The 21,395-nt window shown below is 56.1% G+C and overlaps 1 long non-coding RNA gene across 1 annotated transcript in view; it reads left to right on the top strand.

Moving 5' to 3' along the window:
* The first annotated feature begins 19,981 nt into the window (after positions 1-19,981).
* LOC115337799 overlaps positions 19,982-21,395 on the top strand; it is a 5,366-nt gene continuing 3,952 nt past the window's right edge. The window contains exon 1 of the long non-coding RNA XR_003922245.1: positions 19,982-19,992. This is a non-coding gene — a long non-coding RNA (uncharacterized LOC115337799). The remainder of the gene's footprint in view (positions 19,993-21,395) is intronic.

The raw sequence follows: 21,395 nt of genomic DNA, 5'->3' as shown, positions 1-21,395 counted from the left end.
GACTACGCTGAGGGCAACTAAGATCATGCTGGGAGCGACGGGAATCATACTGGGAGTGACGGGGAGTGAGTCAGAGCATTCTGTGGGCAACTGGGATTGTATTGGGAGTGACTTGGAGCATGCTGGGGAAACAGGGATCATACTGGGAGTGACTGGAATCCTATTGGGGGTGGCTCAGACCATGCTGGGGGCAACAGGTACCATGCTGGGGGCAACTGGGATCATACTGGGAGGAAAAGGCCGCAGCCCTGCCCGCCCCGCCCCGCCCCGGTCAATAAATGCTGAGCTGCACGCCCGGACGCCTGGGTCCCCCGGGGTGCCCTGCGGCTGGGGGAGGAGCGATGCAAATTTATGCTAATGAGACACCGAGGCCGCTTCCCGCCCCCGCTCTGCACCCCCACGGCACCATCGAGACGCGACCTCCGGCGGCGCAGAGCGGCCGCGCGGGCGCCTATTGGTCGGACGGCAGGCGAGCAGAAATGACGTCAGGAGGAGGGCGACGCGGCGGGAGGTTTGAATCCGAGCGGCGGCGGCCGCAGGTTGTGGGGGGGTTCGGGTGTGATGTCACGCTGGGGGGGCTGATACCCTAGCGGGGCTGCGATGTCAGGAAGGGGGAGCCGGGGTGTGTGTGTGTGACGTAGGGTGGGACCCGAACTTTTGGGTTTCCCCCCCTGTGACCCCCCCGAACACCCGGGTTCCTTCCCCCCCCCGGAGTGGGTGTGGCCACGCCATGCCCCGCCCCAAGCCCCCCGCCCCACCCCCACCCCCCCCCCGGCATCGCCCCGACGGACCCCGTGGCCCCACAGGGAGTGGGGGGAGAACCCCACCCTATGGATCCCCCCCAGACGCTATAGACCCTTCCCTGACTCAGTAGAACCCGACCCTATAGATTTCTCCCTCCCCTTGTCCGTACCGATCCCCCCAGACCCTATAGATCCCTCCCTTCCTTCCCTCTAGCCCTATAGATCCCCCCAGACCCTATAGATCACTGCCTTTCCCCCCTCGACCCTGTAGATTCCGCACCCCCAACCTTATAGTTCCCTCCTTTCACCGAACCCAGCCCCTGTAGATTCCCCCAGACCCCATGGATCCCACTCCCCCTCCAGGCCCTAAAGATTTCTCCTGGAAGCTATATGCACACACACACAGACACAGGACCCTATGGATCCCTGCTTCCCCCCAAGCCTGGACCATCTAGATCCCCTGGACTGCCTGGATCCCTCTGTTATTCCCTGCCCTGGGCCAGATAGATCCCTCTGGACCCTATAGATCCCCCTGTCACAGGAGGACCCAGTCATCTGGACATGCAGGCAGCAGGCAGCCCCAGGTGTCCAGGTAGTGGACCAGGGTGTCCAGGAGTAGATGCCCCCCCCGACCCAGATGCCCTATAACTCCCCTCAGCGCCATATAAACCCCATAGTTCCTCTCCCCGCTAAGCCGTATAGACCTTATAGGCCACCCTCCCCATCCCTATAGACCCTCCCCACAGTTCTATAGACTCCCCCAGCACCATATAGACCATATAACCCCCCCCAGGGCCATATAGATCCTAAAACACCCCCCCCCACCCCCACATAGGTCATCCCAGCCCCATAAAACCCCCACAACCGCCCCTCCAAACCCCGTACAGCCCCCGCAACCCCATATAGATCACCCATCCCCATAGAGACCCTCTACCATCAACCCCTCCCACACCTTTGTCGGGATTTAACCCCAGCCAGCAACTCAGCACCACGCAGCCGCTCCCTCACTTCCCCCCCATGCAGTGGGACGGGGGAGAGAATTGGGGGAAAAAAAGTCAAACTCGTGGGTTGAGATAAGAACAGTTTAATAGGACAGAAAGAAAGAAACTAATAATGATAGTAATAACAATACTAAAATGACAATAGTAATAATAAAAGGATTGGAATATACAAGTGATGCATAATGCAATTGCTCACCACCCGCAGACTGACGCCCAGTTAGTCCCCGAGCGGTGATTCCCCCCACCCCCACTCCCCCCAGTTTATATACTGGGCATGACATCATAGGGTATGGAGTACCCCTTTGGCCAGTTTGGGTCAGCTGTCCTGGCTGTGTCCCCTCCCAACTCCTTGTGCCCCTCCAGCCTTCTTGCTGGCTGGGCAGGAGAAGCTGGAAAATCCTTGACTTAGTGTAAACTCTCCTTGGCTCCTCCCTGTCTCCCATATAGACCCCTCCAAGGCCCATATAGACCCTAGAAACCCTCTCCCCAGCCCCACCCTCCCAGCCCTATATAGACCCTATAACCCCCCTTCCCAGCCCCACATCCTCACCCCCAGCCCCACAGAACCCCCCCAAGCTCCATAGAGCTCCCCCCTACCCAGGGCCATATAGCCCCTATAGGGCCTGGCCCCACGGCTGCGCTCGCCCGCAGCACTGAGAGCAGGTCGAGGGCCCGGACGCTGGCCCTGCCCCACACCTCCAGCAGCTCCACCACGCAGCGGGTGAAGGCCTGGACCTCCAACTCGGGGGACACCTGGGGGGCCCGGACGCCTGGGTCCCTCCAGAACCCAAACAGTCCCCCCACCCAGAGACACAGCCCCGAACTCCTGGGTCCCCCCCCGAACTCCCGGGTCGCCCCCAGACGCCTGGGTCCCCTACCAGCTCCCCGAAGAGGAGGTGACCGATGGTGTAGAAGGGGAAAACCTCAAAGGGGTCCAGGGGGGGCCCCCCGTGGGAACGCAGCTCCTGGGAGGGGCATGTCAGAAGGGGGTTTTCGGGTCCCCAGTGGGGTATTGAGGGACCCCAAGGGGGTACTAGTGTTACCGTAAAAAGCCGGTCAAAGAAATTCTGTAAGACTCAGTTTGGGAGTTTTAGAAAGCAGGCATTCTTTATTGCAGCGCTGGATGCATGGGGGATAGTTTCTTCTAACGTGCATACCGCTACCTACAGCAAGCAAAGATTATATTGTTCTAATAGATATATTTTCTCATTACATTTCCTGGAATTGTCATACATATTCATGTTATTTCCCAGAAATTATTTACATGGTGTCCGCCCTTTTGGGCATGCACTATTAAATGGGTCCGTGGTCTTTTGGGGTCTTCGAAACCCTCTGGTGGTCATTTTCTCGGTGTCCACTAATTGACCTTTCCCTTAAGGCATGCGCAGTGTGGGTCAGCTCAGGTGGTTCGTCTCTTCTTCTCAGTTTGCTGGTCCTTGCAAGTTTTAATCACAAAGCTCAGCAGAACTTTAAGGCTTCTTACCGATTTGTGCATACTGTTAACAAACCTCAAGGTTTTCTCACATACCAAAAGTTTCAAAGTCGCTCAAGCAAGCACAAATTAAGCGCTGCGAAATACGATGGAGTCTTTCAACTCCAGACTTTATTCAAGGCATCACTAGGGTCCCTTAAGGGGGTTTTGGGGTGTCCTAAGGGGATATAGGGGGTTCTGGGGGGGGCCCAAGGGGGCTTTGGGGGTTTGGTCCCAGGCAGGTTTTGGGGGTGTGCAAGGGAGTTTTGGGGTGCCCCAGGGGGATAGAGAGGATCCCTAAGGGGTCCAGAGGCCCCTCCTACGTGAGAGCATAGCTTCGGGGGGAGTGTTGGTGTCTCCAGGGGGGTACTGGGGGGCCCTAAGCAGGGGTTTGGGGACCCTGAAGGGGTTTTGGGGTGGCCCAGAGGAATATAGGGGACCTTAAGAGTACTGGGGTGTCCCAGGGAGATATAAGGGGCCTTTAAGGGGGGTTTGGGGTCCCCATTGGTGGAATTGAGGGTCCCAAGACGGTATTGGGGTCCCTAGAGAGGATATTGGGGTGTGCTAGAGTGGGGCACTAAGGGAGCTTTGGGAGTCCCTAAGGGGGTATTGGGGATATTGGGGGACTCTTAAGGGAATTTGGGGGGGGCCCTAAGAGGATACTGGGGTTCCTTAAGAGAGTTTTGGGGTGCCCGAGGGGGATGGGAGGAGGTCTAAGGGTGATTTTGGGGTCCCTAACAGGGGGGGGAGGGTCGGAGTCCCGGGGCAGGTTTGGGGGTGCCTGGGGGGGGTCAGGGTCTGGGGGTCCCCAAGGGGTAAGTTGTGGTTTGGGGGTGGGGGTTCCAGGGGCAGGTTTGGGGGTTTGGGGCGGGGGGGTGTCAGTTTTGGGGTGCCCCCCCTTTACTCACTGCCCCTCCCAGGCACATGTGCAGGATGGCCCGTGCCGGCGGGGGGCCCCCGACCCCCGCCCCTTACCAGCAGCAGCAGCGCCACTGCCATTCCCCGGGGGGGGGGGGGGGGGCCACCCCGGAGGAGTGCCTCTATTGGGGGGGGGGGGCGGGAAGCCCCGCCCCCACTTAAAGCCACACCCACCTGAAGCTACGCCCCCTGAGCCACACCCTCCATCACCCCCTCAGTACCCCCATCCCCCCCAAACCGCACCCCCAGGGGAAGCGTGCCCCGACCCCCACCCCGCACCCATGGGACCCTCCTAGAGCCCTCTCAGCACCCGTGGGACCCCCCCCAGCACCCTGGGGACCCCCCCTCCAGCTCCCTCCAGCACCCATGGCACCACCCCAGGCCCCCTTCCTTGCACCCATGGGACCCCCCAGCACCCAGAGGACCTCGCCAGATGTCCCCCCAGCACCCATGAGGGGTTGGGGGGGTCCCAGAGGGTTTGGGGGGGCCCCGGGGGGTTCGGGGTCCCCGCTCTCACCAGGCGAGCGAAGGGCCCGGGGTGCAGCAGGAGGCGGGTGCTGCTCGGGTACTTGCGGATCTCCTGCAGCACCCGCTGGCCTGGCCGGCGCCATGGGGGGACAGGTGGGGATGGGGGGGGGGACAGGGGGACAGAGTCAGGGGCTGCCAAACCAGAGGGGGAACACGGGGACCCAGGGGGGTAAACAGAGCGGGGGGGGGGGGGGGGGGATCTATAGGGTCCAGGCAGGGAGTAGGGAGGGATCTCTAGGATCCGGGGAGGGTCAGGGAAGGGTCTATAGGGTTCAGGGGGGGTCTATAGGGCCTAGGAGAGATCCATAGGGCGTGTGGGAGCAGGGAAAGGGGGGATCTATAGGGCCTGGGGGGGCTGAGGGTGGAGGGACCCATGGGCTCTGGGGAATCTATATGGGCCACATTTGGGGAAAGGGAAGGAGCTGTAAGGTTTTGGGGTATCTAAAGGGCCTGGGGTAGGTGGGTGGGGAATTATCTATAGGGCCAGGGGAGTGACAGGGGGATCTATAGGGTCCAGAGGGATCTATCTGGCCCAGGGCAGGGAATAACAGAGGGATCCAGGCAGTCCAGGGGATCTAGATGGTCCAGGCTTGGGGGAAGGCAGGGATCCATAGGGTCCTGTGTCTGTGTGTGTGTGCATATAGCTTCCAGGAGAAATCTTTAGGGCCTGGAGGGGGAGTGGGATCCATGGGGTCTGGGGGAATCTATAGGGGCGGGGTTCAGTGAAAGGAGGAAACTGTAAGGTTGGGGGGGGGTGGAATCTACAGGGTCCAGAGGGGAAAGGGAGTGATCTACAGGGTCTGGGGGGATCTATAGAACTGGGGGGGAATGGGGAAATTATAGGGTTTGGGGGGGATCTATAGGGCTAGAGGGAGTGAAGCGAGGGACCTAGAGGTAACTCTGGGGAGGTGGGTCAGGGCACCAGATGGACAGCAGATTTCTTTCTGGGATCTTGGCATTGCTCTCTTCTGCCACCCACGCTGCAGCTTTCTTCACAGCCGCAACGCTGCTCCCTCTCAAAGCGTCCCACCTCGATCCACCCCATTTGTCCGCCTTTGGCCCTTCTGCCTTTGCAGCCCTCCAGGAGAGCCTTTGGGAGGCCCTCAGCTGTCCCCTCGCACAGCTTCTGGGGTTTCCCCACTGTTCAGGTCCTTTCAGGAGGAAAGGGCAGGACCTTTGCACAGCTCTCTTTGCAGGACATGGCGGTGGGCATGGAGGACTCTCCAGAGGACAGCAGCTCCTCTGCACCAGCCAGCACCAGCCAGCTAACCCGGGCAGGTGCACGGGAGGCATCTGCAGGCTGGCCGGGCAGGCTCAGCATCGCCTCCTCCGTGGGCTCCTGCTTGCATCGCTTCTTCTGCGGCTGCCTAAGGCTGGTGTCCAGAAGGAAAGCTGCGTGCCCGGTCCGCTCTCCACCGTCTGCCCCTCTGCACACTGTGCAAGAAGACAGCAACAAAGAGGAGCACGGATTCAGCCCTTCTTCCCGCTGCCAGAGGAGCGGTGCCAGGGAGAGGGCCCGGAGCAGATCCCCGCAGTGGGGAAGGGATGTCCGCAGCTGGTTGGTGGACACCACAGACTACGACCACTCAACAGGGAGGAGGAGGAGAACTAGTCCTCCAAGTCGTGATCACGCTCCCAGGGATGCTGCTGCTCCAGGGCCCTCCAACGGCACCTCCCAGTCAGCTCCTGCACCCAGCGCTGCTCAGGAGCAAACCCTGCCAATGCAGAAGCAGAGCAGATCCCTGCGGCAGGGCTACGCTCTCTGCAGCCGGCTTTTGGAGACCACAGACTGCCAGCGCTCAGCGAGGAGGAAGGGGAGGTGGAGAGCAAGTCCTCCACGTCATGACAGAGCCCCAAGGGATGATGCGGCTGCAGGGCCCTCCAATGCCAGCTCCAAGCGGGCTCCCACACCCAGGGCTGCTCGGGAGCACGCTCAGCTGTGGCAGAGGGAGCGGAGCAGATCCCCACATCGGGGCTATGACCCCTGCAGCCGGTTTGTGGACACCACCGAGTGTGACCCCTCAGCAGGGAGGAGGAGGGCTTCAGCACCCCGGAGATGCACATCAGGCAATCACTTGGGGCTGAGATGGTGACAGGGGCAGATTGTCGACTTGGATGAGGGAGGAGCATGGCATCTGACTGCTGCAGTGCCGGAAAGGAAGAGGAATCCAGGAATTGAGGAAGCATCAAAACTTCCCCCAGCAGGGACCAAGCTGCACAAAGGGCACCAGCAGCCCACTCTGTCCCTCCTCCCAGTGCTGCCCCTGGCCAGGAAGAGCTCAGAGAGACCTTCCAGAGACTCGGACCGCTCTGCCGGCTGGCCTGCCTGCCCACAGGTCCCTCGAGGAAGAGCTTTAATCCGTGTTCAGCTTTTGGGATTGCCTTGCAGAAACAACACTCGTTTGGACCCAGCAGGCAGAAAAGCCAAAGCCAGAATTAAAAACACTCGTTGGCCTTGCCTGTGGAATTTATGGGGTGTTTCTTTCTCTGTAGGTTTTGCGGCAATTGGTGGAAATACCCAGTCCGAGAAGTTTACATTGTGGGATTTTGAAAGCAGTGTGTTTGCATGTGCCCATCTTGCAATCTCTTCTTTTTAAAGCTGGAGTTAAAGTCACTCGAATGGAAGTGGGCTGGATGAGCCGACAGCGAGCGGGACTGCAACGGGCTGAACGGCCGGGCCCTGAGGGTGCTGCTCAGTGGCACCAAGTCTAGTGTGAGGCCAGGAGCTAGTGGCGCCTCCCGGGGGTCAGTACCGGGTCCGATCCTGTTTAACATCTTCCTTAACTAATGGTCTGACACAGAAGCATTAAAAGGAAGCAAGCTTTTCCTAATCCCTCAGCAAGACAAAAGATTCTCGTCACTACAAATTTGACCATCATGTGCTGTAGGCAGTCCACACTGCATGTTTCCCCCTCTACTAACTTCTTATATTAAGTGGTTTAACTAGAGTAAGCACAACCTGCAGTTTCTTCCAGTTGACTGTGTCCTTTTAACATACAAATTGTAATATAAAACTTATGCAGAACTAGACCTTCAAATTATTGAAGCCAGCTGTTTTTTCAAAGTAGTATTTGTTCCAATGTTTTTTTTTCACACTAGTCCAGATCCAAGCAGGGTCTAAGGGAGAGGCTGTAAATGATGTGGACCTTCAAGCACCTAGCATTCAGATCAACCACTCGTGGTTTTGTTTTTCTATGCGTTCATTCCCAAAAGCATCCAGCTAGTTTCAACATTCTATTAAATGGATGTTTCATAGACACCAGTTTTTTCTCCACAGTAGCATAATCCAGATCAACATCTATGAACCCAGGCATCCGGGGGAGGACCCAGGCGTCCGGGGATGCAGGCAGCAGGAGGACCCAGTCATCTGGACATGCAGGCAGCAGGCAGCCCCAGGTGTCCGGGTAGTGGACCAGGGTGTCCAGGGGTGCAGGCAGCCCCAGATGTCTCAGCACAGAGGCAGCAGGCAGCCCCAGGCAGCCAGGAGTGCAGGCAGCAGGCAGCCAGGGGTGCAGGCAGCAGGCAGCCCCAGGCAGCCAGGGATGCAGGCAGCCATGGGTCATGGGATCCCCTGGGAACACCTGTGGGGACTTGCGTGGGGACACGCATGCAGTGGTGACACACATGTGGCACTTTGGGGCGGTGGAGGGGGATGGTGCTGGCCACGAGGAGGGGGACAACGGGGGCACACAGGACACGGGTGTGGACCAGGACCCTCTGAGGACATATGTGGAGAGTCAGGGACACCTGTGGGGACGTGGCCACGGCGGTGACAGGCGTGTGGCACCTCGGGGCGGTGCAGCAGGAAAGCGACAGCCCAGGCCAGGGCGGCAGCCGTGGTCTCAGTGCCCCTGATGAAGAGATCAATAAGAGATCGACCAGGGCCATGTGGAGGCAGGGGGGTTCAGGGGACCCCCGCCCTGGATGCCAGGGTCCCTTCCCTGCAGTGCTGCCAGAACCGTGTCCCCAGGGGGGGATGGGCACTCCTGCAGGGACACGTGTCATTCCGTCCCGGACGCCTGGGTCCCCCCTGTGTGTCCCCCCCCGGATGCCTGGGTCCCCCCTGACCTTGTGCCGTCGGATCTGGGCCACCACGAAGGCGTCGCAGAGCTCGACGAGGTTCAGCAGCTCCCACAGCCCCAGGTTGGGGAGGACCTGGGACATATGGATTCCATAGGGACTCCCCTCAGCTCCCCCCCCAGGCCCTATAGATGCCCCGCCATAGATGCCCTATAACTCCCCTTGACCCCATCTAAACCCCATAGTTCCTCTCCCCCCGTGTTGTATATACCCTATAGGTCACCCTCCCAGTCCATATAAAGCCTCTCCACAGTTCTATAGGCTCCCCCAGCCAGACCAGGGTGTGCAGGGGTGCAGGCAGCCCCTAGACATCTCAGCACACAGGCAGCAGGCTGCCCCAGGCAGCCCCTGCCCGCAGTCCTGGGGACTCCCCAGCCCCATATAGACCATATAACCCCCTCCCCCGCGGCCATATAGACCCTAAAACACCCCCCCCCACACCCCCATATAGATCATCCCAGCCCCATAATACCCCCATGACTGCCGCTCCAAACCCCATACAGCCTCCCCAACCCCATATAGAACACCCATCTCCATAAGAGAATTGGGGGAAAAAAAGTCAAACTCGTGGGCTGCGATAAGAACAGTTTAATAGGACAGAAAGGAAGAAACTAATAATGATAGTAATAACAATACTAAAATGACAATAATAATAATAATAATAGAAGGATTGGAATATACAAGTGATGCATGCTTGGATCCCCTCCCAGACTCCTGGGTCCCCTACCAGCTCCCCGAAGAGGAGGTGCTGCAGGTGTAGAAGGGGAAAACCTCAAAGGGGCCCGGGGGGGCCTATGAGAGACTGAAAGAGTTAATGTCTCAAACACTGCGGTGGGGCAAGTTCTGCTCAACTGACCAACTCCGCATACCAAGGAACCCCAGGGCAAAAGGAGCGGATCAGCACCCATCAGCGACAGGAGGGGGGGTGCCGGAGGGTGCACAGCTCCCTGTTCTGATGTGCTGTTCCGGTACACTGAGCAGGACAGCTCACCCTGCATGGCCAAAGACCGTGTCTGCAGGGAGGGGGAGGTTATTCCCCAAACGACCCCCAAGCCCAAAAGCTCACAAACTGATCAGGACACCTAATGAGTTCGAGTGCCCGCCCGAAGGAGGGCCAAGGATGAGCACACAAACTGAAGCCCCATGTCGTGCGCAAGCCCAGCGGGACAGGAGCCCTCGGCTGACTGGCCCAACGCTGGACCCAGGACCGGTGAAATCTTTCTCTTCCTTTTTCTCTCTCTGTCTTGTTCTCTCTTTCTTTTTGCTTTCCCACAATCCCTACGGCTCATCCTTTTAGGCATAAACCGCTGGCCAAGTCTGGGACTAGGAGTGGATTCAGCTGCCCCCAGGCTCCTCTCTGAGAAGGAGCCTAGAAAGCAAGCGGGTCTGCTCTGAACCTCCTGACCCAACGGGAGGGGTCTCCTTCTGCCCTGAAGTGATGGACATGGTCACCACAGGTGACACGGGTCCCTGAGGTAGCTCCACGCCGACTCCTGTTGTGAGAAAGCCCACCACCTCCTGTCATACCTCCCAAGTTCAGTTTCACCTTAATTTAGCCTGAGGGAATTCCGAATTCAACACGACTCCCTGGTCCGTCCAGCCCAGGTTGTGACAGGGGCCCACCGTGGGAACACAGCTCCTGCGGGGGGGGGGTGTCAGAAGGGGGTTTTGGGGGCACAGGGGGGTATTGGGAGACCCCAAGGGAGTATTGGGGTACCTTAAGGGGGTTTTGGGGTGTCCTAAGGGGATACAGGGGGTGCAAGGGGGCTTTGGGGGGCCCTAAGTGAGGCTTGGGGGGGGACAGTCCCAGGCAGGTTTTGGGGGTCTCCAAGGGAGTTTTGGGGTGTCCCAGGGGAATAGAGGGGATCCCTAAGAGGTCCAGGGCCCCCCCCCATGTGAGAGCATAACTTTGGGGGGAGTGTTGGTGTCTCCAGGGGGGTACTGGGGGGCCCTAAGCAGGGGCTTGGGGACCCTGAAGGGGTTTTGGGGTGGCCCAGAGGAATATAGGGGACGTTAAGAGGGTATTGAGGTGTCCCAGGGAGATATAAGGGGCCTTTAAGGGGGGTTTGGGGTCCCCATGGGTGGCATTGGGGGTCCTAAGAGGGTTTTGGGGAGCCTAAGGGGGTTTGGGGTCCCTAAGAGGGTTTGAGGGTCCCAAGATGGTATTGGGGTCCCTAGAGAGGATACTGGGGTGTGCTAGAGTGGGGCACTAAGGGAGCTTTGCGGGTCCCTAAGGGGGTATTGGGGATATTGGGGGACTCTTAAGGGAATTTGGGGGCGTCCCGAGGGGATATTGGGGTTCCTTAAGAGGTTTTTGGGGTGCCCGAGGGGGATGGGAGGAGCTCTAAGAGTGATTTTGGGGTCCCTAAGGGGATGGGGGTGGTCAGGGTCCCGGGGCAGGTTTGGGGGTGCCTGGGGGGGGTCAGGGTCTGGGGGTCCCCAACGGGTAAGTCGCGGTTTGGGGGGGGGGGGGCGGTTCCAGGGGCAGAGGCGGCAGAGGTGCAGCGCCCCGCAGGCCCCTGCCCCCCCCTTTACCAGCGGCAGCAGTGCGACTGCCATTGCCGGGGTGGGGGGGGCAACAGGGGGTGTACCCCGGAGGAGTGCCTATATTAGAGGGGGAACCCGGGAAACCACACCCCTTGAAGCCACGCCCCACTAGCCACACCCTCCATCACCCCCTCAGTACCCCCGTCCCCCCCAAACTGCACCCCCAAGGGGTGCTGCGCCCCAACCCCCGCCCCGCATCCATGGGACCCTCCTAGAGCCCTCTCAGCACCCGTGGGACCCCCCCCAGCACCCTGGGGACCCCCCTCCAGCTCCCATGGGATCCGCTCAGCACCCATGGCACCACCCCAGGCGCCCTTCCCGGCATGTATGCTCCCCCCCCAGCACCCATAGCACCCCCTCAGAGGTCCCCCCAGCACCCATAGGACCCCCCGATGTCCACCCAGCACCCATGACACCACCCCAGGCCCCCTTCCTCGCACCCATGGCACCACCCCAGCACCCACAGAACCAACTCCCTGCTGTCCCCCCAGCACCCATGGGACCCCCCCCCCCCCGCAGCACCCACGTCCTGCAGGGCCACCAGTGCCATGCGCTGCCACTAAGAGCCCACCCCCCCGAGTGAAGAGCAAGCTGATCTCCCACACCTGGGGACACGGGGACACCGGGGGGGGGACGGACGACAACATGGGGACACCCAGGGGGGGCACCCTGGGGACAGCCTGGGCATGGGGACACCCTGGGGACACCCTACCCCAGGGCAAGGGACACCCTGGGGATGGGGACATGGGGGACACTGCCAACCTGGGGACACCCCGGGGACAGGGCCAGGGGGACGGGGCCACCCCGGGGACTGGGACGTGGGGGACACCATGCCCTGCGGACAATGCCGGCATGGGGACACTGTGGCTGTGGGGACATGGGGACAGTGCCACCATGGCGGGAGGGGCACAGGGGACACCATGTCCTGGGGGACACCGTTGGGGGGCAGGAGGGGACCCAAGGACATTTGGGGGGGATAGGGACACCGTGTCATGGCGGGAGGGGAGGGGACCTGCGTCATGGCGGGGAATGAGGACACTGGGGGCTGTGACAGTGCTGGGGACATGGGGGTCCCATTGCGGGGGGGATGCTGGGGATGGGAGGGGCCCGAGAGGAGTTTGGGGGTCCTGGGGGGGGGCTGGGGGTTCAGGTTCAGGACAGGGAACAGGCCAGAGAGATGATGGGAAAAAAGAGAGGGGTGCCGATCAGGACAAAGCGATGGAGAAGGGCAAAGCTGCGACGGCCTGCAGGACAGAGAGAGACGGCAAAAACAAGGGACGCGGAGCAGGGAAGAGGGAAAAGACGAGGCAAGTCCAGGGAGAGGTGGGGTGACAGAGGAAGAGAGAGCCTTGGAGAAGAGGGAAAGGGGGGTCAGGGAGCAGAGCCCCGTCCCAGAGAGGAAGAGAGGTCCAGGCGTGAGGGCCGAGCGCCAAGGGACTGTCCCGAGCGCCCGCACAACGCCCCGAGAGACCCAACATGGATGTCGCGGGGAGGGGCCCGGCGTCCCTTCTCCTGACTGACAGGGGGCTCGGCCACTCCTGGAACCGGGGCGGGAGAAGCTTCCAGAAGGCCAGGACCTGGGGCCCATAAATAGGGGCAGGCAGGAGTGGGAAAAAACCTGCCTCGCTCCCTCTCGACACCGAATTCCCCGGTTGGCAGTTGCGACGCTGGAGCCGGGGCTGGTGAGCTCTCGCCACCCCCCCACCCCCCCCTCCCCTTTCTCTTAAAGTTGTTAAGGCAAGGCCTTAACCTTGGTTTCCCATAGAGCCACATAGCTTCGGTAGGTATACCTGTGAGGGGGCCAGTGTTTACAGAGTATTTGTTCTATAGAATTCTCCCATCGAAGTTGGTGTTTATGTATGGACCTTGAGTGTAGTCTCACCTTAATCCACACGGAGGGGTTTTGCAAATCTCGGTCTCTTCCCCCCTCCCCACAGGTGGGACGTGACAACAGGGGAGCAAAACAACTTACACAGAGGGAAAGGGGACGGGGCAGGGAGGGACTGGGACACAGAAGAGGCGTGACATGACCCCAAGGGCCCGGGACTCGCCGGAGTTCCTGCTCTCTGCCCTGCCAGGCAAAATTTAGAGTTCAGGCACTTCTTTCCCTGATCTGTCTGTCCTTTCCTCCCTTCCTCTTCTGTAGCTCCACTCACTGGACTGTCCTCCACCTAAGAGAACACGTTGGGGCCTTGCAGCTCTGACAACACGAGGCTTCCTAGGTACACAGCCCTGCACACGCGCACACACGCTCTACGTGGCCGTACTGTAATTTTCCTTCCTTACTTGTACAGGGAGCGGGACAGAGAGGTGTGGAGAAAGAAAAAAATAGCAACTGGCTATAGGACAGACAGAGAGGAATTAGAAAATACAGGCAGGGAGTGAGAGAAAGAAAGAGGAAGGAAAAAATAGTGATGGACTAAAGATAGAGAGGGAGGAATAAAAAATGGGGGCAGGGGGCTGGCCAGAGAGTGATGGGGAGGGACCAAAAATAGCAATTCTGGGCAGCTGCCCCCATTTCTTGAGCACTCCCCAGGAACTGCATTACTGGGAGCCTCAAGAAATGTGCTGCCTGCAAAAGCCCTGCCTTGGGCCCACTCCTGCGCCCTAATATTGGTGACAGTCATCACCTTGCAGAGTGTTCAGGACTGGGGAAAAAAAGGCCAGCTGGGAGGAAAAAACTTACCCAGCTGCTTTTTTGTTTGTTTGCTTGTTGGTTTTGCTTTTAAAAAATACTGCTTCAGCTCTAAAGACCACCCGCAAGGAAGAAGGAACCAGGCGTACCACGTTGGACACATTTAAGGCCCAAACCCGTTCAACAGCCACACAAACCACCGCTCACTCACGCTGCACACACTCCACCACCTGCCTGCAGGTACAGGCAGCCGCCCTTGTTTTTTGAGGTTTCTTGAGTGCTCCCCAGGAGTGGCACCACCAGGTACCTCGAAAAACCATGCTGCCTGCAAAAACTTGAGCACAGCTTAATTCTGGGCAATTTTTCCTCTTTTTAGGCCTGCTGGTTAAAGACTGATCTGTCAAGAGGTGGCTCAGGACCACGCCAGGGCCGGCAGCACTGCTTTCTGAATCCTGTGGCAGCGATAGGCAGAGGGACAGGTTGTCAAATCCCAGGGCCGGGTATGCGTGCAGGGCGTCAGGGTCAGCCCTGCCTGTTTTTTCCCAGTGAAGCCCCAGCTGGTGTCGGCCCCGTGCTGCAGCCCTGGGGGCAGAGTCTCAAGGACCCGGGCATTTCTGCAGGCGCTGCACTCTGCTGGGCCCCACCGCCGGCTGCCCTGGGCTTCCCGCGTTCTCTCTAGCTCTGCTTTCTGCCAGCGCAGGGTGCATGGCAGAATGGCTTGCCCACTCCCCCCAGCCAGTCCTGACCCACGTCTGCAGCTCGTACGTGGTGTCCACGTCACACAGCTGATTGGGGGGTGGCAGGTCTCTTTTGTGGCACCAAAAGAGGGAATGGGGGCAAAGCAAACCCTCATTGCTGCTCTTTGATCTTGTCCGCAGGGAGAGCAAGAGGAGACGTACTGTCTGCTGGAGAGCATCCTGCACAGAGGTGACAGCCAATTGCACGTGACAGCAACGCTGGGACCTGCCTGACAGCAAAGGTGCCCGGTGGCCGCAGAGCAGCCCAGGTGAGCTGGTTCTCTTGGAGGCCACCAAAGCAGCCTTCCTCCACCCCTGGTTTTGGTGAGATACGGAGCAGCGCAGGGATGTTTCTCAGGCATCCAGGCCTGAGGAGGGCTTGCCAGTGCCCCCATGAGAGATCCTCCTCCCAGGAAGCACCTCCTCGTAGAGCAAAGGCTCTCTCCAGCCTGGGTACAGGTGCCCCACGCGGTGTCTCAAGGAGGATGGGGTCATCTGCCTGGTGGCTCTGACACAGAAATGGTGAGCTGAAACCCCGTAGTCATGGCTGGCCGGTTCAAAGTCTCCAAGTGCCTCAGCCCTTCTCCCCAAGAGTGTTTAAGCCAGGCACTTTTTCAGGGTGTGACAGATGATGTCAAGCTGGATGCTGGTGGCATCCCGGTGGCTGTGTCCCACTCCCACTTCAGAGTTGTGATGTCTGAAATCTGGGGCCACCTGAAGGCCCTGGCAGAGATTTCCAGGGAGTTTGTGTTCAGTTTTTTGCTCTCTTAGGGCTACCATGTGCTAGTGTTATGGGATGCTAGGGTTGCAGTTCACTAGGGTTATGGGGTGGCAGGTTTATGGTATGCCAGAGTTGAAGCGAGTTAGGATTAAGCGTGTTATTGTTATGGAGAGGATGTGGGTTCGTTGGCCCTGGGTTCCTGGCGTTAGGCTATTTTTACCTTATCTTGTGTTCTGCATGGTCTTTTTTTGTGCAGAGTCCTTTTTTAGCTTGATTGCCTTTTCAGGATTTGGATAGGGACCTTTGTTTTATGTGTGTTAATTCTGGTTGATTTGTTGCTGTTCTGGTGGATTGTGTTGTGTTTCCTGTCTTGAAACCAACATTTCTGGTCTAATATGTCTACAGCAGGTTGGGCAGTGGCAGTGCTGGTGCAGTCTGACTCATTTCTGGTGGGTTGGTAGGTAGGTAGGTATGGAGGACTTGCGGTTCAGGGAAAATGACTGCCAGATGACTGACAGGCAGTTCTGGGGAGAGGTGAGAGGACTTCTGGCCCATAGGTAATGACTACCAGAGCACTAAGTGTACTTCTGAATTTATGTGGACTTCCAAATTCATGGTCATTTCTCCTGCCTTGAGGAAGAGCTGTGGGAAGACACCAGCCACACGGAAGGACAAGGTGTTTCCCAAGGGTACGTGGCTCTTTGGTTTTTGCTTATGAGTAAAAAAACCTGCAGGGAGGCTGCTATCGTTAAGTTTAGTGACATTTTGTAAAGCGCTGGACTGAGTGTCACGTGACTTGAAGCATTGCTGAAAAAATGGTGGAGGTTTGTCTGCGTGTTGTGGATGCTTCGGGTTTGAACATCTGCTCGTGGTGGTGACTTCACGCGGTCCTTGGCTCCTACCTCAAGGCACAATGTGTGCTTAGGGTGAGGTTCATCATCCATGATAGTGGACGTGAATCCACATTTCAAATAGATTTCTTGATCATTTTGGATTTGGGGGGGACAATTTCTCGCCAGCTCCGATTCGATCATCCTTGGTTTTGCCTCTTCACATGGCAGGTGAAGCGCTCGTAGGAGGAGCAGGAGAAGGGTCGTCACTGCTGTTTCCACGTTGGTCGCTTGTACTGGACTTATCAGGGTTATCTTCCATCTGCAGTTTCTTTGCAGGCATTTCTTTAAGCCACTTGTCTGTTTTGTGAAGGGTTGTGGACTGAATGGGAGACCTTTTGTTCCTCATTTGTGCCTCAGAGTTTTACCTGTCATTTTTTGTCTGTTTGTTTTGCTTGTGTCCTGGTTTCGGCTGGGATAGAGTTGTCTTCCTAGTAGCTGGTATAGTGCTATGTTTTGGGTTCAGTATGAGAAGAATGTTGATAACACACTGATGTTTTCCATTGTTGCTAAGTAGTGTTTATACTAAGTCAGGGATTTTTCAGCTTCTCATGCTCAGCCAGCAAGAAGGCTGGAGGGGCACAAGGAGTTGGGAGGGGACACAGCCAGGGCAGCTGAGCCAAAGTGCCCAAAAGGGTATTCCATACCATGTGTATATAAACTGGGGGGTGTGGGGCTGGGAGGAATTGCCGCTTGGGGACTAACTGGGCGTCAGTCGGTGTGTGGTGAGCAATTGCATTGTGCATCACTTGTATATTCCAATCTTTATTATTACTATTATTGCAATTTTATTATTGTTATTGTTATCATTAATTAGTTTCTTCTTTTCTGTTCTATTAAACTGTTCTTATGTCAGTCTCAGCTGGGTTTAAACCACAACAGCTTGTTATTTGCGGTGCTTGGTTTAAAAAGCTTATTGTAGCTCTCTGGATTTCTGTCCTTAAAGGAAGTCTCTAGGATTTCTACCCAGGAGTGAGATGTCCAGAAAGGACTGTTGTCGTTGTTTAACCCCAGCCAGCAACTAAGCACCACGCAGCTGCTTGCTCACTTCCCCCCACCCAGTAGGATGGGGGAGAGAATTGGGGGAAAAAAAAAGTAAAACTCGTGGGTTGAGATAAGAACAGTTTAATAGAACAGAAAAGAAGAAACTAATTAATGACAATAGTAACAATAATAAAATGACGTTAGTAATAATAAAAGGATTGGAATCTACAAAACAAGTGATGCACAATGCAATTGCTCACCACTCGCTGACCGATGTCCAGTTAGATCCCAAGCAGCAGCTCGCCCCCCCTCCCCCAACTCCCCACGGTTTATATACTGCACATGACGTCACACAGTATGGAGTACCCCTTTGGCCAGTTTGCATCAGCTGTCCTGGCTGTGTCCCCTCCCAACTTCTTGTGCCCCTCCAGCCTTCTTGCCGGCTGGGCATGAGAAGCTGAAAAATCCTTGACTTAGTATAAATACTACTTAGCAACAACGGAAAATATCAGTGTGTTACCAACTGAACCCAAACATAACACTATACCGGCTACTAGAAAGAAAACGACCTCTATCCCAGCCAAACCCAGGACAGCTGTCCTTGTACACTGCTGTCAGCCTTCAGTCTAGCGAAATGTCTGTTAGTGGTGCATTTAACGGTAATGTAATTCAAGTGCGTCTTAAGTGGGGACCCTTTAGACTAGAGAAGAGAATGTGGGAAACACTTCAATGATATGCATCTAGTGAGGATGCAAGTACCTGCTTTAACCTTTTTTAGGTTGTTTTTGCATTCTTTGGCAATATCTACTTAAGAGTCTACTTCAGCAAAAGACAAAGAAATCACTTCTGATTTCTGTGTCTGACTAAAAGAACTAACGTGATCATACAGAGAACTGATGTCAAGAGCCATTTTTTGGCATTACTGGGTATTGCATCTGACTTGTCGTGCTTTCCCTGTGTGTAGGGTGGTGGTTTGTGCCTGGCACTGATCTGTGCTGCCGGGTCCGCATCCCTGTTGGTTGCCAGATGCAAGGCAAAAGGCTTATCCTCGTTAAAGTTTACTTGTCTAATTTCAGAAAGCGTCTACATCGACTCAAAAATGAAACCCCTGCTAATCTCTTTGTGCACTGGTAGAGAAGCAGTGGGGGGTTTTCAGGGCAGTGCCTATGCAAGAGCCTTTACGAGATCCTGTCCCTTGACTGTCAGATGGGGCAATGAAGAGTTTGAGAAAGTGATGGGTGTTTTGGTGTTCACCAAAGCAGTTTTTTTTCTTTTGTAGCTTATGTTTCTTACGTAGGAGAGCTGTGCGTCTGGGAGGAAAGACTGCGGGTAGAAGGGAATGTGCTTAGTTACAGGTCAAGGGAAGGTACAATAAAGATGTAAGGAAGGGTCAGCATAACTATTCAGAGTTTTGGTTGTTTGAATGTTGACCTGAACTTTTACCGAAATGTATTTGCTTGCACTTTTCTTCTCTTTGAGTTCACGCGTGGGTATAGGAAAGAAGGTAGCAGATGTACACGCTAGATAAACCCCCTTTTTCTTGTCAGCCATAAAGGTGCCTCTCGGCTGGGAGCCTGAGAAGGACCCCACATAAGAATTCTTGATTCTTTATATGCAATCTTAAGGCTACTCACGTATTCATTTTTAGAGTCTAAAAAAACCTCTTGGCTTTGGCCATGAGATCACCTGTTACCATTCACTTTCGAGTGTTTGTCCACACAACTCCCGCGTGCAAGCACGCTTAATGCCTATTTATTAGCTATTTTATTAGCTATTATTTTGTTGCAACTTTGCCCCTTTCAGCTCATTTCTGTCTGGTCTCTTCTAACAATGGACCCACTTGCATAGGCAAGGTCACTGTTGGTCAAGTTCTCTTGCACGTACCTTCAAAGCCATCTTCACATAGGAGCTTCTTCTTACGTAGCATAATCGGCTGGTCAGCTTTTTCACCAGGCTAGTTCAAAGCCTGCACAACAGGCTGCGACTGCTGCCTGCCAAGTTTTCTTTATATCCCACAGGAGCTCGATGGTGGTCAAGCCATTTCTAGCTTTCCTTGGGAGACAGGGAGGACCAAAGCTCTTGTATCACAGCTTGGCTTGGTCGGGATGGCAAACTGAAAAGCAGGTGGTGGCCCCAGACGCATCTTTCCTGGGCTGTGAGCTGTGCAAAGGCCAGCAGAAAGCTCTGGGAACGCTTGGCACGTAGGCCAAAGCGTTCCTGCTGGTACCCCAAGTGTCAGCAGCCTGAGCCCTGGCATCTGGAGACCGATGTTTCACGCCAGCAGGGCAGGGGAAGGTAGAGTTGCCTCCTCTCTGACAGGAGACTGCCACGCTTTGGAGGGGGGCGGTCAGACCAGGCGCCTTTGCTGTCTTCTGGCCTTCATGTCGTTCTTGTGCTCCTGGACAGCCCTATCTCTGTTGGCAGTCTTTCATAAACAGGGGTTTGCAGAAGTGGAAGTTGTTTCTCCCTCCTGGTGGGAGCACTCACTGGGGCTTTGTTGTCAGAGAAGCAATGGGGAGCGCTCCTGGTTGGATGCAGCTCCCTTGGCAGATGCTTGTGCTCGTCTCTCAGCCCCACTGGTGCCTTCCCCCCACCCAAGCTGTGCTGCTGGCTCTTGTGAAATGGAAGTACGGAGGGAGGGTGGTTTGACCACAGCTGGGAAGTTCCAGTCAACCTGTCAGGGAAGTTTTCTTCCTGGTTCTTGCAGTTACAGCTTTTCAAACAACCTGGCAAAGAAGTTTTCCAAGGAAACGTGACTGAGGGAAGCGCAGGGATGAGCTCTCATTGCTCTCTGTGTGGATTGTGTCTGTCCTCAGCCAGCATGCAGTAGCTTTCAGATGAGGAATGGGACTATTCCAGGCTGAAGAGGGCAATCAGGATCCAAACTCGGGGTTTTTTTAAGGCAATCAGGTGAAAATGTGTGGTCGGAGCCTTCTTGGTCGCTTACTGTTTGAATTCCGTGCTGTCCTCTAGTCTGAATCTTGCAGTGTTTTTACTGAGGCGTAAAAATTAAAGGGAGAAAGCAGATTGTCCTCACCCACGTAGACACCTTCTCCCCAGCTCAAGGTGACCAGACAAAAATCTCTGGGGGGTGCGTTGTTTTATTAAACGTATATCAGATATCCAGCATTAGGGGAGCTGTGTACAGCGAATGCCTGCAGGTGCCTGGGGCTTGACCAGTGTCACCTGGAAGGGAAAAAGGAAAAAAAGGTGACCATGGGGACTTGTTTCCAAGTATATTTATTTGTAATTTCTCATTGTCCATTGCTGTATATGTGCCTCGGAACATTTAGCTCGCAATGCTTCCTCCTCTTCTCCCCGTCTTACTCCGCCTGGTTGTCTTCCTCCACCACCTGTTCCTACTCCTCTTCATTGTCATTCTTTTACCCTTCTTCTCCTCCTTCTGTCTGTCCTCCTGTTTGTTGTTGCTCTAGTTGTCCTCTTCCTCTTCCTCCCCCTTCCTCCCACTCCTCCTCCACAACTTCACCCTAATCCTCTTCTCCTGTTAGTCGTCATTCTCCTGTTCAGCCTCTTGTTCATCCTCTTCTTGTTTCTCATCCTCCTTCTTCTCCTCTTTCTCCCCCACCTCCTCCCTGCCTCCTCTTTGTTCTGTTCCTCTTCATCCCACATGTCATCCTCCTCTTGCTTCTCTTTGTCTGCCTCCTCCTCCTGTTCCCATTCCTCTTCATTCTCCTTCTCCATTTTCTTCCTCTTTCTCCTCTTCCTACCCTCTACCTCCTCCTCCTCCTTCTTGCCCTACTCCTCTTCCTCCTCTTCTTTTCTCTTCTTTCTCATGTTTGTTCTCCTCCTCCTGTTCTGTGTCTTGTTCCTGTGTTCTGTTCCCCTCCTGCTCATCCTTCTTCTCTCCCTATTTTTCCTCCTGCTCCTAGTTCTGTGCCACCTGTTCCTTGTGTTCCTCCTCCACCTCTTCTTTCTCCTCCTCTTCCTCCTCCTCATGTTCTTCCTCTTCCTTCTTTGTCTCTCTTCTTCCTCCTTGTTCTCATTCTCTTTCTATGTTCCTCGTCCTCTTCATTCCCTTCCTCCTCCTCCTGCTGTCCACCAGTTCATCCTGTTTGTCTTCTTTCTTTTTCTCCTCCTCCTGTTTGTCCTTCTGTTAATTCTCTGTGATGGGGTCATCAC

Source organism: Aquila chrysaetos, unplaced genomic scaffold, assembly GCF_900496995.4.
Source record: "Aquila chrysaetos chrysaetos unplaced genomic scaffold, bAquChr1.4, whole genome shotgun sequence".
NCBI lineage: Eukaryota > Metazoa > Chordata > Aves > Accipitriformes > Accipitridae > Aquila > Aquila chrysaetos.
The sequence above is the reverse complement of the archived record's forward strand: the minus strand, read 5'-3'. Positions and strand labels throughout refer to the sequence as shown.